Consider the following 13,850-nt stretch of genomic DNA (forward strand, 5'->3'; position numbering starts at 1 on the left):
CACTTTTGATCGAATAACATAAAAAAGCCAGACTGGAATTTGCTGAAATGCATATTGACAAACGACAATCCTTCTGGGAGAACGTCCTTTGGACAGATGAGTCAAAACTGGAGCTTTTTGGCAAGTCACATCAGTTCTATGTTTGCAAATGAAAAAATGAAGCTTTCAAAGAAAAGAACACCATACCTACAGTGAAACATGGAGGAGGCTCGGTTATGTTTCAGGGCTGCTTTGCTGCACCTGGCACAGGGTGCCTTGAATCTGTGCAGGGTACAATGAAATCTCAAGACTATTGAGGCATTCTGGAGTGAAATGTACTGCCCAGTGTCAGAAAGCTCTGTCTCAGTCGCAGGTCATGGGTCCTCCAACAGGATAACGACCCAAAACACACAGCTAAAAGCACCCAAGAATGGATAAGAACAAAACATTGGATTGTTCTGAAGTGAAGCCTTCTATGAGTCCTGATCTGAATCCTATCAAACATCTATGGAAAGAGCTGAGACTTGCAGTCTGGAGAAGGCACCCATCATACCTGAGACAGCTGGAGCAGTTTGCTCAGGAAGAGTGGGCCCAACTGCCTGTTAACAGGTGCAGAAGACTCATTGAGAGCTACAGAAAACATTGCAGTGATTGCCTCTAAAGGTTGTGCAACAAAATATTAGGTTGAGGGTCCCATCATTTCTGTCCATGCCATTTTCATTTGTTTTATTATTTACAATATTATGTTGAAAAACAAAATCAAAAGCAAAGTCTGATTTCTATTAAATATGGAATAAACAATGGTGGATGCAAATTACTTTTGTCAGTTTCAAATTATTTCAGGAGGAAATTGTGCATTCTTCGTTTTTTGTGGAGGGGTACCAACAAATTTGAGCACGTCTGTATAGGAGTTTCTAGGTGAATACAAGCAATGACACCGTACTCCCCCCCACCCCCCCACCTTAAATAGGCCACTTGTTGTGTGTATGCACTTTTATATTTTGGAGGCGAGGTTGAAATATGTCTGCACGACAAATGATCCGCAGTTTAGATGTTTATTTATAGAAATCTGTAAAACAAACCGAGTACATGTTTTTTTTTTTTTACTAGAACAAAGTGACACTCTTGCCTCAGTCCAGAACGTGTATTGAGACGTCCAAACCATGAACCAAGCAATCAACTAATGGGAACACTAGCTCCATATAGGATATCTCATATGATGGCAAATACGTAACATCCTATTGGCTAATGACCAGGAAGGGCTGCTACTAGGTTCCACACAAAAAAGCACTGAGTGCAACAAACCTCTGTAACAATACATTAAAATAAATATAATAATAATAATGTTAATTAAAATGATTCTCGCTGTCCATTCTAAATCATCTGGCAGTTGAAAAGTGACAGTTTGATATTATTATTATTATTATTATTATTATTATTATTATTATTATGATTATTATGTATTTGTTAGCAGACAATACAAAAATAAGATTTCTTTGAAATCTCCTTGGTTCTCATGGTTTGAGTCTTTGCTCCGAAATGCACTACCCAGAAGAGGGAAACTACAGAAACTGAATTTATCATGAAATCATGTAAATCACTACAATTTAAAACATGTTGAGAATTAGGATTGCTATTACAAGAGGAGTGGATCTCGGCAGGCATCCAGTTCAAGACGTTGACTCTTACCTACCGTTATCTCAACCAGATTAAACCTAGTTACCTTCAGACTCTAATCGCTCCTTTTACTCCCTCCATACTTCTCTTGTTTTCCTGCACCAGAAGACTACATTTACCCCGTTACAAATCTATATGCAATATTTATGGAAAAGGTAAAATGTCGAACAATGTAGTCTTATACAGCAATTGTCGTTCATCGCAACCTAGTGAATGTAAAACCGTCATGGTTGTATCAACATGCACCCACTTAAGTGCTAAAGAGATAAAATAATGGTTGGTTATAATTAATTATATTTTGTTTGATATGTAATACAAAAATCCAATAAAACACTACTACAAAAAAATCAACAAAAAAATGATGATGCATTCAAAAAACAACAGCTACTGTTCAGCTAGTAATATTGATGAGGCCCATACATGAATCCATCAAAACGTGTTTGCAGGATTTTTTTTTTTTTTCAACTCATGGCTGTTTGCTCACCTCTGTTACAAGGCAGACTCAGACACTGCACTTCTCTGTAAGGACAGGCAATGAAAGAGAGAAGGGGCTTCATATTTTACTTCAGCTGACATTTCCCTCACATTAGCTGTGTCTCTGGCCCTGACAGCTCATCTGTCTTCTGGGACGTGGTTCTCAGTGGCACTGCAATGTGGAGCACAGATATGCGTCTGAGCTAAAACCCACTATGCCACAGCTAGTTACATTGAGTTCCCACCATTGTGAACAAAGCCAGGCTGTCAAAATATGATTGTCTTGACGCCATACATTGGAAAGGTTTATAGACTAATTACCTTGGCGGATTCTGTGAAATCATACTTATGACTTGAAACACAAGCCCAATAGAAGGGGGACTGATTCCTAAAAACATATGCACATATGAAAAAAAGTGTTTGTGTCTGTGTGATAGTTGATGTTTTAATCAAACCACAGAAAATCCTCGGATCAATTTTAGTTATATGCTTATATGGATGCATTTTTGCTCCTTAACCTGTTTATGTAAAATAGCTAGAAAATACTATTTTATATCAAGAAAACAGAAATAGTTGCACCTGTGTTTACCCCTAGGATTATTTTAATATTCATGTTTAATTAATATCAACAATTGCTTAATATTTACATTAGAATAAAGCAAATACATTAAATAAGGATTTAAATAAAAACGGTAAGAAATATGTCATTCCCCTAGGTTGTTTTATACAAAGTGTACTTTACAAATATAACATGCAAAGGTTATACACAAGTAATATTTAATAACTTAAACCTTTCCATGATTATCTAGTTCAACTTTATTTAACCAGATGAGTCATCGTGTATGGACTACAATATCCACAACAGTTAGACAGCAGCAAAACCATAGTTCAAAATATAAATGTAATCTTTAAAAACACATGTATTATATGTCAACGTACATATGCAAACACATCCTAGATGTTAAAAGCTTTGACAACAAAAGCCAATCTAACTGGCTGGATGGGGAAATGAAAGTCAACAGGATTAGTGTAGAGAATGAATGTCATATCTGAAGAATAATCATATTTTAGTTGAACTGAATCTAGTGTCTTTAAATGAGGCATAAAGAGGCATAAAAGAAAAGGTAGTTGTAAATAAAGACTCCAGTTCTCAGTGGTGGGAGCCTGAGGCCGATGGCACAGGACAGTGGGAAACAGCTGGAGAGGCAAGAAAGGGCAATTCATCACAACTCTGGCAATCCCTGGCTCCGGTGTCATGTGTCATGCATCAATACAGCTTCTTATCAAGCGGGGGGGAGGGGGTTAGCAGAGTTGCTTGTGGGCACTACTCATTCTTCTTGAAACGCAAGTCCCAGTTCCCATCCAGGAAAACATCCTCTTCGGCTGTAAGAAAAGAAATGCTTTTTAAAATCTTTTTTGATTTTCCAAATTCTATTAGAGACTTTAGCTTTCAATTAAGCTGTAGTAATTAAGTAATTAAGTGTAGTCATCTGTCATCTATCTAACAATGGAGGTTTTTTGTTGTTGTTCTATATTTGTCTGTGTGTCAAATGTGAAGATATGTTTCTCTATGTGTCTGTGCAATACTCGTCTTGTTCAGATCATCTGTTTCTGGTTTAATTGTATTCATACAGTACTCCTCGAGCAAAGAAGATGGATGTCAACAACAATTATAACTCTTCACACACTGAACTAGCAAATTGCTGAAAATAATATCCCGCTGACTATCAGGCATGTTTTCAAGGATGTATGTTTGCTGTCTTCATCTTTCCTGGGTTGCTTTGTGTGTGTGTGTAGTTATCAGCGATAAGTGATTTTCCAGCTGGAAATTCTAATTTCATAACAAATTACATATATGATAAGGTTGATGTTTGATATTTTTTTAATTACACTACATTTAGATTGCCTTCTGATGCTTATGAGTCACTCTCCAATATCTAAATGTTTGAATAAAATTGGTTCCAAAAGAGTCAACCTACGATATTATTATTTTCAATTATAGTTCACATTATATTGTGTGCTATGAGTTACAAGCACAGAATTGATGGGTTCCGTTGTGTCGTTCAACATCCATTCACTATTGAACTGAAACATTAAGGATTATTGTCATTTTGAGGAACACTAATGGGATGTCACAACATCATGAAGGCCTGGAGGAAACTTAGCAGAACCGAAGAATGATCTAGACATCTCAAGATGCTGATGGTAAATGACAGGGGAATGCTAGCAATGAGCTCAAAGGAATCAGTTTATGGAGCTTCCCCTAGGGGTGAACGCGCTGTCCTACTCCTCACATGAAGAATGGAGCAGCTGGCGTGGGGCTGCTTTGGGCTTTTTCCAGAGACATGGCCTTGCTGTAAATATGTGCTAGTAAATCTCAGCCTCATAAAGCCTTCACAAGGATATAATTTAAACATGATTCTTAAATAAACAAAAATGGTTCTTATGAGAATTATATATTTAATAAGGAGTCCTCATATGTGGAGAACATATTTTGTAAAGATTATAAAGATGGCAATATACTTTATAATAAAATTGAAGGTTATTGGAGTGCACTTGCATTTCATCCACATGCGTTTGATAATATATGCAGTGAAATAAAGATGACAGTGAGAAAAAGCCAATCTGTAGACCCCCAAGCAGTTCTTTGTTGCTTCCAACGACCGGCCTGTTCACATTGTTCATGATTAATCCCAGCTACACTACAAAGAGATTTGTCCTTACTGGGATTTGACAGGCCATCTCAAACACCTGTGTCACTGCGGTTTCTTCTTCAAAATTATATGGCATATTCCAAAATGCAACTGAGGTCTAGACTGGACTATTGATCGGAGCACTGGCCACATAAATCAGGAATGCAGGCACATCCTACGCACTTCAGCACACTGTGGGAATGCTAGTAGTTCATTGAAAGCCCTGCAAATTAGTTGATTCTATCTATCTTTTCATACTGTATAAAAATAATGGAATAATTTATAGTTTGCTCGCATATAGAGCCCATATGCAAACATACTCTGTCTTAGCTTAGCTGAACTCCTGCGAGCAATAATGTAAACTCTGCAATACACCCACTCTGATATTCAAGGTCACTAATTAACTGAGACCACCGGATGCCTTTTCACTGGAGGAAGAGCTCAGCCTCTGGGACATTTAAAAGGTTTCATAAGATATACACTCTCACAAATACTCAGTTATGCAGCCACAATGGATTATGTCTGCCTCCTTTTATGTATTATTATTATAAATTGATTTCTGTGTCCTTGCCTTTCTTTTTTCTCTGCCTTATGCTGTCCTTTTTAATTCTGATTTCATATAGATCTCATGTTTAATTTAGATTGACTGTAGACTGCAGGGCCCCATTGTAAATCAGCCTTGCAGTCTGTGTCAGGTCAGTGGGAGTTTGTTTTATCTTAATTACCTTGCGACTTTTAACCCACCTTTCTTGCATAACAAAGGCTTTTAAGGAGTGCATACAGCTAGGTATGTCACCTAATGTGTAGGAGCGTTTCTCAAGGCATTTCAGAGGAATGGCCCCAGTCTGTCTAACAAACAAACAAAAAGTCTTAGAATTGTAATGGCAAGCTTAATTTAAGAGTCCTTGACTTTGATCTGCCACAGAGGAATCTGAGACATTACCATCTCAGACAAGTGCCAGATCTATGCAAGGAACAGAAGCTACACTACCTTCTTTTCTTGGGGGTCATAACAAATTTATTAGATTGAATGCCATGTGGCTCATTCCAGCAATGGTCATACGCTGCCAACACAGATAAATTGAATACACACTGATTTACTGTTTGGCAGAAGTGATAGCCAGAAACCAATAATTAATAAAATGAGTCCAAGAATAGGTCTCGGATCTTAATTGCAATAATTGTAAAGCAGCTCTCATTTCTTTGAAAACATGGTAAACAGTAATCAGAAAAAGTAATATTAAACTAACAAGTTGTTTTTTTCTTCCCTTTTAAATCACTGGTTTACTGGTGGAAGGTACATTCCAATTATACTACTTTTGATTAATTCAATTAATCCTAATCCCTTTGTATAAAACACACAGAGGGATGGATTAAGTCACTTTTGCAACATAAAAGAAGTCCAGAGGGGTTTGCTTCCCTCAGTCGAGTGTGAACTAATTGAACCAAACTCTCATTACATCGACTAGATGAAGAATAGTTAAGGCCTGATTTACAAGATTTAAAGCACAATAATAATAATCCTTACTCCTAATCTCGGATGCTTGTTTAAATCTTCCATAGAATACATATCAATCAGACTACCATGTTTCTACAGCCCTCTTAATGTAACCATACATTATAATATTATTTCATTATAATTGATTGTTTTTCCTGGCAGAATTAAGTTTTGGGAGCATCTACTGTTTTACGTTTCCAGTTTATTCTGTACTTTCAAATACTGCATCACTTTTGGCAACTATAATGCACAAATGTCTTCCCAAAATTAATAAACATTTTATGACTTTGTTTGCTCCCCACGCACATTAAATGTGGGCTGAAAGTACATTCTTTACTTTATCTCCAGCTTCTGTATTTTTGTGGAACAAGTCATCAGGTTTCTTAAAAATGCTTAAGTTTTACATGACAGGACAAGAAAATTCAGACCTTTGTGTTTTTAAATCACTTGAATCACTGATGAAATCTACATATGCTGTTGATACCCTTTACTTAAATAGTGATGAATTAGCCTACTCCGGTTATTTGAATGCAAATTTAGCTCTAAAGTATTAATTTATCTTTTAGAGTTTACATGTGGAAATGGGTGTATTTTTCCAGTGTTTTCATCATTGTTATGTAATTTTCTCAAGAATTTGGGATTGACCCCCTCCTTCTCTGTGGCATTTTTTTTCTTTTCTTTTTCTTTTGATAGTTTTTGGGCCAAACTATCTAATATCACTCAAAAAACTGCATGTAAACGCCCCCATTGTAAACCATAATATTGATAAATGTAGTCCACAAAACTTTAAAAGACCCTTTTTAATATATGCAATAGTTAATTTATGTTCAATTTATTTCAATATAAGGAATGGAGACTGGAAATGTAAATATAATACAATAAATCAATTTCCAGGCGATGTATACAACTTAACAGAGATATTAGGAAAGCTCCAATGGCAAAAGTGTTGCTATTCAGCAGGGATGCCCAACTGTCACACAAAACACAGTCCAGTATTGTCAGCGTATTCTGTCAGATGGAGGATTAAGGTCAAAACAATGAGCTCAAATACTCAGCTGATTATAGTATCATTCTTCTGAAAGTGGTATTTCTTTTTATGTCTGTAAATTTGCATATGTTCCTACAACATGCAATTTTCATTTCTATTCTTCCTTCTGACATTTGTTTTTCTACATAAATATAACCACAGAAAAACTATTGTGGGTTGCAAGGGAATGTATTTTATGATTTCAATTAAAATTATATGTTATCTACAAATATAGCAAGTGGACATATAGCAAGACACTGCAAGACCAGCAAGAAGCATTTAATCAGCACTGGGCAGAGCTCCAGCCTCAACAAGCTGGTGGGGTGTTAAATCATTGTCAATGTCTCGTGTCAGACATGTTTAAACAGAAAATATGTTGACAACTACATTTTCACAAAATTTGTTTAGCAGGTTTGGGACTTTCTGTTATTTTGTAATAAGTGAATGTACCAGTACCAACTTTTGTAATGTTCCTAATAATAATAATTGAATGGCCACAAATCATTGTCAAAAATTGAGAAGAACAATTGTAAGCCTTTACTGTCCAAATACGTGGGAAGTGCCCAACTATTTACATTCTAAAAGATGTGTTTTATAGGCTATAGGCATATAGGCCACACAATCTGTTGAAAGGAACCATGATTTTTATGAAATTACAGACATATCAGGAACATGTCTTTGAAGAAAATTGGAAATACAATCAGTATTGTGCCCTTTATAAAAGAACATATTTTTCACTCTTTAACCTCACTCCCATGATAACACATAATACATATATTATATTAAAAACTTTGTATACAACAAAGATTTAATCTCCCCTGTTTGCAGCAACTTGTATGATTCATTCATTCATATATCTGCTTTTCAAAGTGTTTTATCTACAACTACTAGTTGCTCTTTGTAATTTTCTGGACCTCTTTATTTACTTTTAAAAATGATGACTCAGCCCACATAAGTCACACACAGTTGAACACAAATCTTCTCCTTTATGCCGTACATTTATTTATCACCCTGGCTTTTCATTGGCATTTGCTTTGATCTTTGGGCAAAAAGGCTATAATGACAAAGCATTTGCATAAAGCATTTCTCTATTAACACAAGACCAGTCTTGTCCTCGGATCAATATCAGCAAGGCGACCGAGAAAAAAATAAAAAAGATAATGACTTGCACCAAATGCCACAAAAGGTCATTGCGATTGCAGAGCGACATCGTTTTGTCGTCACTGTCCTGCTCTTTATTGTTTCCTGCTGCCTGCATTGTGACTGGTCAATGTTAATCAATCCTGGCTTACACAGAGCTTATAATAGAGCATGGAGAAGCAAGGCATCCTTGTTGGATGAAAATGGAAAATATGACTCATCATGTTCAATAAAACCCAAACACAATATGAGAGAGGCAGGGATTTTGTTAGACATAAATGTCAAAACTAATTTTCCAGAGGAGATTATTGGGGAACAGAGATTATGTTAAAAGAAGTAGCAACAGGAGAGGATACTTTTCTTTTAGCTCTTTTAGTACCAATATCCTTAATCCTGATTCACACATACCATAAAAGTTAAGGTAGGCACATATTTGAAAATCTCCAATGACTAAATGTTGTATATATAGGACAAAATGTGCATCTCCCTGGTCCTGTATGTAATTAAATGAAGATATAAAATATGTAACTTATTGTTGTTTATATGTATAACCTGTACTAAAACATGGACACAACTTTACCATTACCTTGTTATGTATTTATGTGTAATGCTGGTGTTCTCTTACCATGAAACAATGAGGTAAACTACAATAATAAGTCAGCAGGGCAGATATTGGGCGTTTTAAACTCAAGATATTCTTGGATTTATTCACCCTTGTCACACAATCAACACTATTCATAGAACAGTAATATTATAAAGAAAAACAAAACTCTGTTGCTATAGGAAATAAACAGTGTAGGAAAAAAATTAGACTGAACTGTAACGTATACACACATAAAAAAAAATCCACCAGAAGCACTCATCTGTGTCCCCCACAAATGAGAGTCTCACGGTGAAGGCGTGGTAGAGAAATCTCAGAAAAATAGAAAAGTCACAAGAATTCCCATGCTCTCCGCAGGAAGGTGAAGCGATCTTCACAAATATTCAACCAATTACCAGATATTGAAAACTAACATAACCATGGCCCCTTATCAGAGTTGTGGAAATACACACGACTTTTTATTCACAGTTTACAGAAACATGAGCGAACGCAGCAGCAACCATCTTAGTTAAACACCATACAGTGTTTAATCTTAACCAGTTTAACCAGTAACCATTGCACTCTTAAGTTTTGTGTGTAAAAGTGTGTATATTGTTTAATTAAGAAAAGAATAACCACATATTTAGTGGGGCATTACATTCTCCGTCCTTGACAAACAACTACACTTCCTTCTAATACATAGGCATTTAAATGTTCCAAGAACATTGTTTTTAAAATCTGATCTTGATTTTGCATGATCTCATTTTGTGTAGCAATAAAGGTATTGAGCTCCTGAATGTCTTTAAGCTCTGGTATTTCACATGGGGCTCCATACTCGAGTGGTTCTCCTTGGTGCAGGAACAACACTTTCCACTGTCACCATCACCTCTTCAGCCACATCCATCTCTATTTGCCCAAATCTCATCCATCAGAGTTGGCAAACTAAACCCTTCTCCATTTGGTTTAAACATGTCTCATATTGCTTGCATGCCAGCTCTTGGGAGTGGGAAGACACCGTTCCTGTCTCTCTGGTCCATCCATAGATTTTCCAAAGCCATCTGCTGCAGTCTTGTGTTCGGTCGCTAAAGGGTCTCCATCTCGTTCTAAAAGTCAGAAGCAGGTAATAGCAGGTTATGATGAAGCATCCTTCTCTGCCATCTCTGCCTTCTGGTTTAACAACAAAAACCGGAATATCTTCTGTGACCTTCTTAAACAAAGTCCCTTGTTCCTGAATACAACTATTACCTTCAGTAATTGGAGATTTACATTTCTTGGCCAGCTCACTCTTCCCAGTGGATCTAGTTGCCAATGCTTATGCATACTTTAGCTGTTTTCTGAACTGTTTGGTGTATGCTGATGTGTCTTGGCATCATGACCTGCTGGACTTAGGCCAAAGTACAGGTCAGTTATTGGCCGAGCCTGCCGCACAAACATGAAGTAGAAAGGAGACTCTCCAGTAGTGTCTTTCTGAGTGCAATTGTAGGTCACTCCCACTTATCACTCAGAGTGCCAACTGTGTCTAAAAGAGTCTATGGAATCTCTCTACTGGGTTTCCCCACAGTGGTATGGTGCTGTATGAGACTTAACCCCAATCACAATAACACACAATTAAACTATCAATTCAGACTCTAAATTAGCACCGTGGTCATTGTGAATTCTCGTGTGGAAATATAAAGTGAAGAATTACATTTTTACCAGAGAGTGAATGACCCAGTTTTTGTGGTTTAATCCTTGGTTGGTGCTGCTAATGCATGCTTTGTAAAGTATCAGGTTCAAAATTGAGGTAATCTATGCAGACTAATTCAAGAGGCATGGACATCTTGATATGCACCAGTTTAGCAGCATTCTGCAGTCTGGCCTTCCTCTTAACACATCTGGGTCACTCCGTATACATTTAGTCTACTTCAAGAGTCTTACAAGACCAATAAAACTTGTGAAATCTAGAGTTCTGTCTGTACTGCAATGTCCAGTCTCATTGTGAATTCCTTCAAGTACATGTGATCGGTGACTTGCAAGCACAACTAACTGGAAGAATGTTTCTCTGTGGTGATCTTGATCTTCTCAGTCAGACACTCCTTCTCAAAGTGCAAGTTTGTCCCATTCTCTCAACATTATTCATACTTCAGCAGGCTCCCTACTCTGTTTCTTTTCACTAGGTCTGTCATCTGCTTCGAAATTATGACAGACTGTAGCATTTTGTGGATCTTGACCTGGAACCAGGGCATCCGTCTCAGGCATTTGCATTACTCTGGATTCTAGCTACATCATCCTCCTTTTCCATCTCCAAAAACTCATTGTCAACTGGGGAAAGAGTGTGCGGTCATCGCGATAGCCCATTCACAACTGCATTTTGCTTGCCAGAGTGGTACAGTATAGGATAATGCTGTTATATCCAGCTGTGGTAGGAAGGTATATCAGAACTCATAGCCTAAGTGGTATTCATGAAACCTATCTGTGATTGCCCATTTTAGGCAAGCAATTTAAACTTGTGAGCTGGTTACTTCCTCACACTTCTGCCAAGTCCTCTGCAATTGTTTGCAATCATACGCATTTACCTGTTTTGTCACTGGTAGAGCGTTGCCACAATTCTGGAATAATTATGGACACATGTTCTGTAATATCCAGAAAAACACAAAATGCTCTTTGGTTCAGGCCATGTTTTCAATGCAGATACCTTTTCTTGATCAGCCTCAATTCTCTTCTCAGAAATTATATTCCCCAGGTACTTCACAGAAGACTGCAAGCAATTGTGTGTATTGTTGAATAAAAAATAGAATAGCCACACATTGAGTGGGGGATATACTAGCAATATGGGACACTATAATATACAAACCTAGGCATTAATGGATTGATACTACCTTCTACCTTCCTATTGTATCTATCATTTAAGTAATTTAGCTTAGTCAGTGTACCTTTTGTTTTATCATAAAGAGTTTGTGTCTTTTGAACTTGTATTTGTGTCCGATGTTAATAGTGTTAATAAAGTATTTTGGTACTGAGAATGTCATTAGGAATTATATACTTTTTCATTGAAATGTTTAAATATTGCTGTGGAATTTTAACCCACAAATATTCCAAACAGGAACAGTTGTTTTGGGTGTATGGTGAGTTTTATGTAACAAAAACATAACTAGTAAAAATGTCCTGGATATGACCAATACAGTTAGCTTTAAATATTATATATTCTTTGTAAAGAAACAACAATAGACATGCATTTATGTTATTTATTCTATGCTGCCTGCACTTTTCCCTTCAATTTCTTACTTGCCAATACAATCTGCATTTGGTACCCATACGTTTAAATGTGATCTACATCTTGCATATGCAAAATCAATGCACCTTATTCCACTTATATAGTCATTTTTACTGGATGGCATAAACCATTAAAAAAAAATGTACTTCCTGTGTCCATACCACAAGCATCTCAAATATCAGCCTGGCAAGGGGCCATAGCGATTAAACCCCATTAGTGGTGTCGTTTCTTCACAATCTTTACAATCCAGCAGGAAAAAGAAATCTATGATTTTATGACTAATAAAATGAAAGCTGAGCCAAACATGAGGCACAGAAGGCCTCCTTGACGCAGTTTCAAGAAAGGAGGGTGGTGGTATAGAATAATCCCCCAATCAATTATTTACCAAGGTCAATTTTAATGGCTTAGTGAAGCATTTCAGCATATATTATTCATACTGAGAGACTGTTTGTAATGGCTGCCTTCATGCCTCGATAAGGAACATGTGTCACAGGATAATGTTAATATGAAGCCTGACACTGCTGGGAAATACATTGATCTTTTCCTCCCTGATACACCATGCTAGAATGTTGCAAATCATATTATTTAATGTCTGAACATTAATACAAAAATCATGCCTAGTTTACATTGACCGTGCCATCCAGCAGAACACTTAATAAACAGTGCTATATGCTCTATTATAAAAAAGTATTTTCAGTAAGGAAATGAATTCATTTTGTTGCAGCAATTAAATGTCCACCATCCTGAGTACGAGATATTCTACTGCATATGAGCGCGAGTTAGTCTGGAATCCTCCCTGCTTCGGCCAAACGTTTCCAGAAGTAGGCCCACAATTGTTGCGTCTCATCCTTCCTGACAAAGCATGGAGGTTGTTGGGTCAAGCACAATTCCAGGGTTAAAAATAAATAAATAAATGAATACATTTACCCTTGAACATCTTCAGATTGATTGATGTTTTCTGTTCTACTGTTTAAAACAAATATATTTTATTTATTTATGTATGTATTTAGTTGGGGTCAGGGGGTGCAAATTTTAGTTTAAGATTATCTTGAACCCCACCTACCTCAGTGGAGTTCCCCCTTATTATTTCTGTCTGTGTTTGCCACTGAAATGTCAAACAAATGTGGCCCAGCATGGCCCTGTGTCTGAGTGATAACTGACATGAGAATAAGTGTCACAACATAAGTCTGTGTGATAATGTTGGTCTTTTACTTCACTGTGTCTGCCAATGTTTTTACAACATTACCACTTTTAATTAAACGTAGCCTTCCGTGCCAAATAAGTATTATCTAAATCCTCCGTTTTCAGCTTTTCAATCACAAATGCACTATGCACATGCAAACACACGCACGGTCCTCCTTTTACCTTGATGTTCCTCCTTCACAAGGCACTGATGAAATCCTTCAGTATAAACTGAAACATCATTATTATTATTTTGTATAGAAATCCTTCAATTAAAAAAAAATGAAGCCACAAATGATCCTCAGGAGGAATTTTTAAGTGTACTTTTATACTTCATATATATAATA

The 13,850-nt window shown here is 36.7% G+C and overlaps 1 long non-coding RNA gene across 2 annotated transcripts in view; it reads right to left on the minus strand.

Moving 5' to 3' along the window:
* Positions 1-2,928: 2,928 nt before the first annotated feature.
* LOC136771202 (uncharacterized) overlaps positions 2,929-13,850 on the minus strand; it is a 124,724-nt gene continuing 113,802 nt past the window's right edge. For both annotated transcript variants that reach the window (XR_010822305.1, XR_010822304.1), the window contains one exon: positions 2,929-3,513. This is a non-coding gene — a long non-coding RNA (uncharacterized LOC136771202). The remainder of the gene's footprint in view (positions 3,514-13,850) is intronic.

Source organism: Amia ocellicauda, chromosome 2, assembly GCF_036373705.1.
Source record: "Amia ocellicauda isolate fAmiCal2 chromosome 2, fAmiCal2.hap1, whole genome shotgun sequence".
Lineage (NCBI taxonomy): Eukaryota > Metazoa > Chordata > Actinopteri > Amiiformes > Amiidae > Amia > Amia ocellicauda.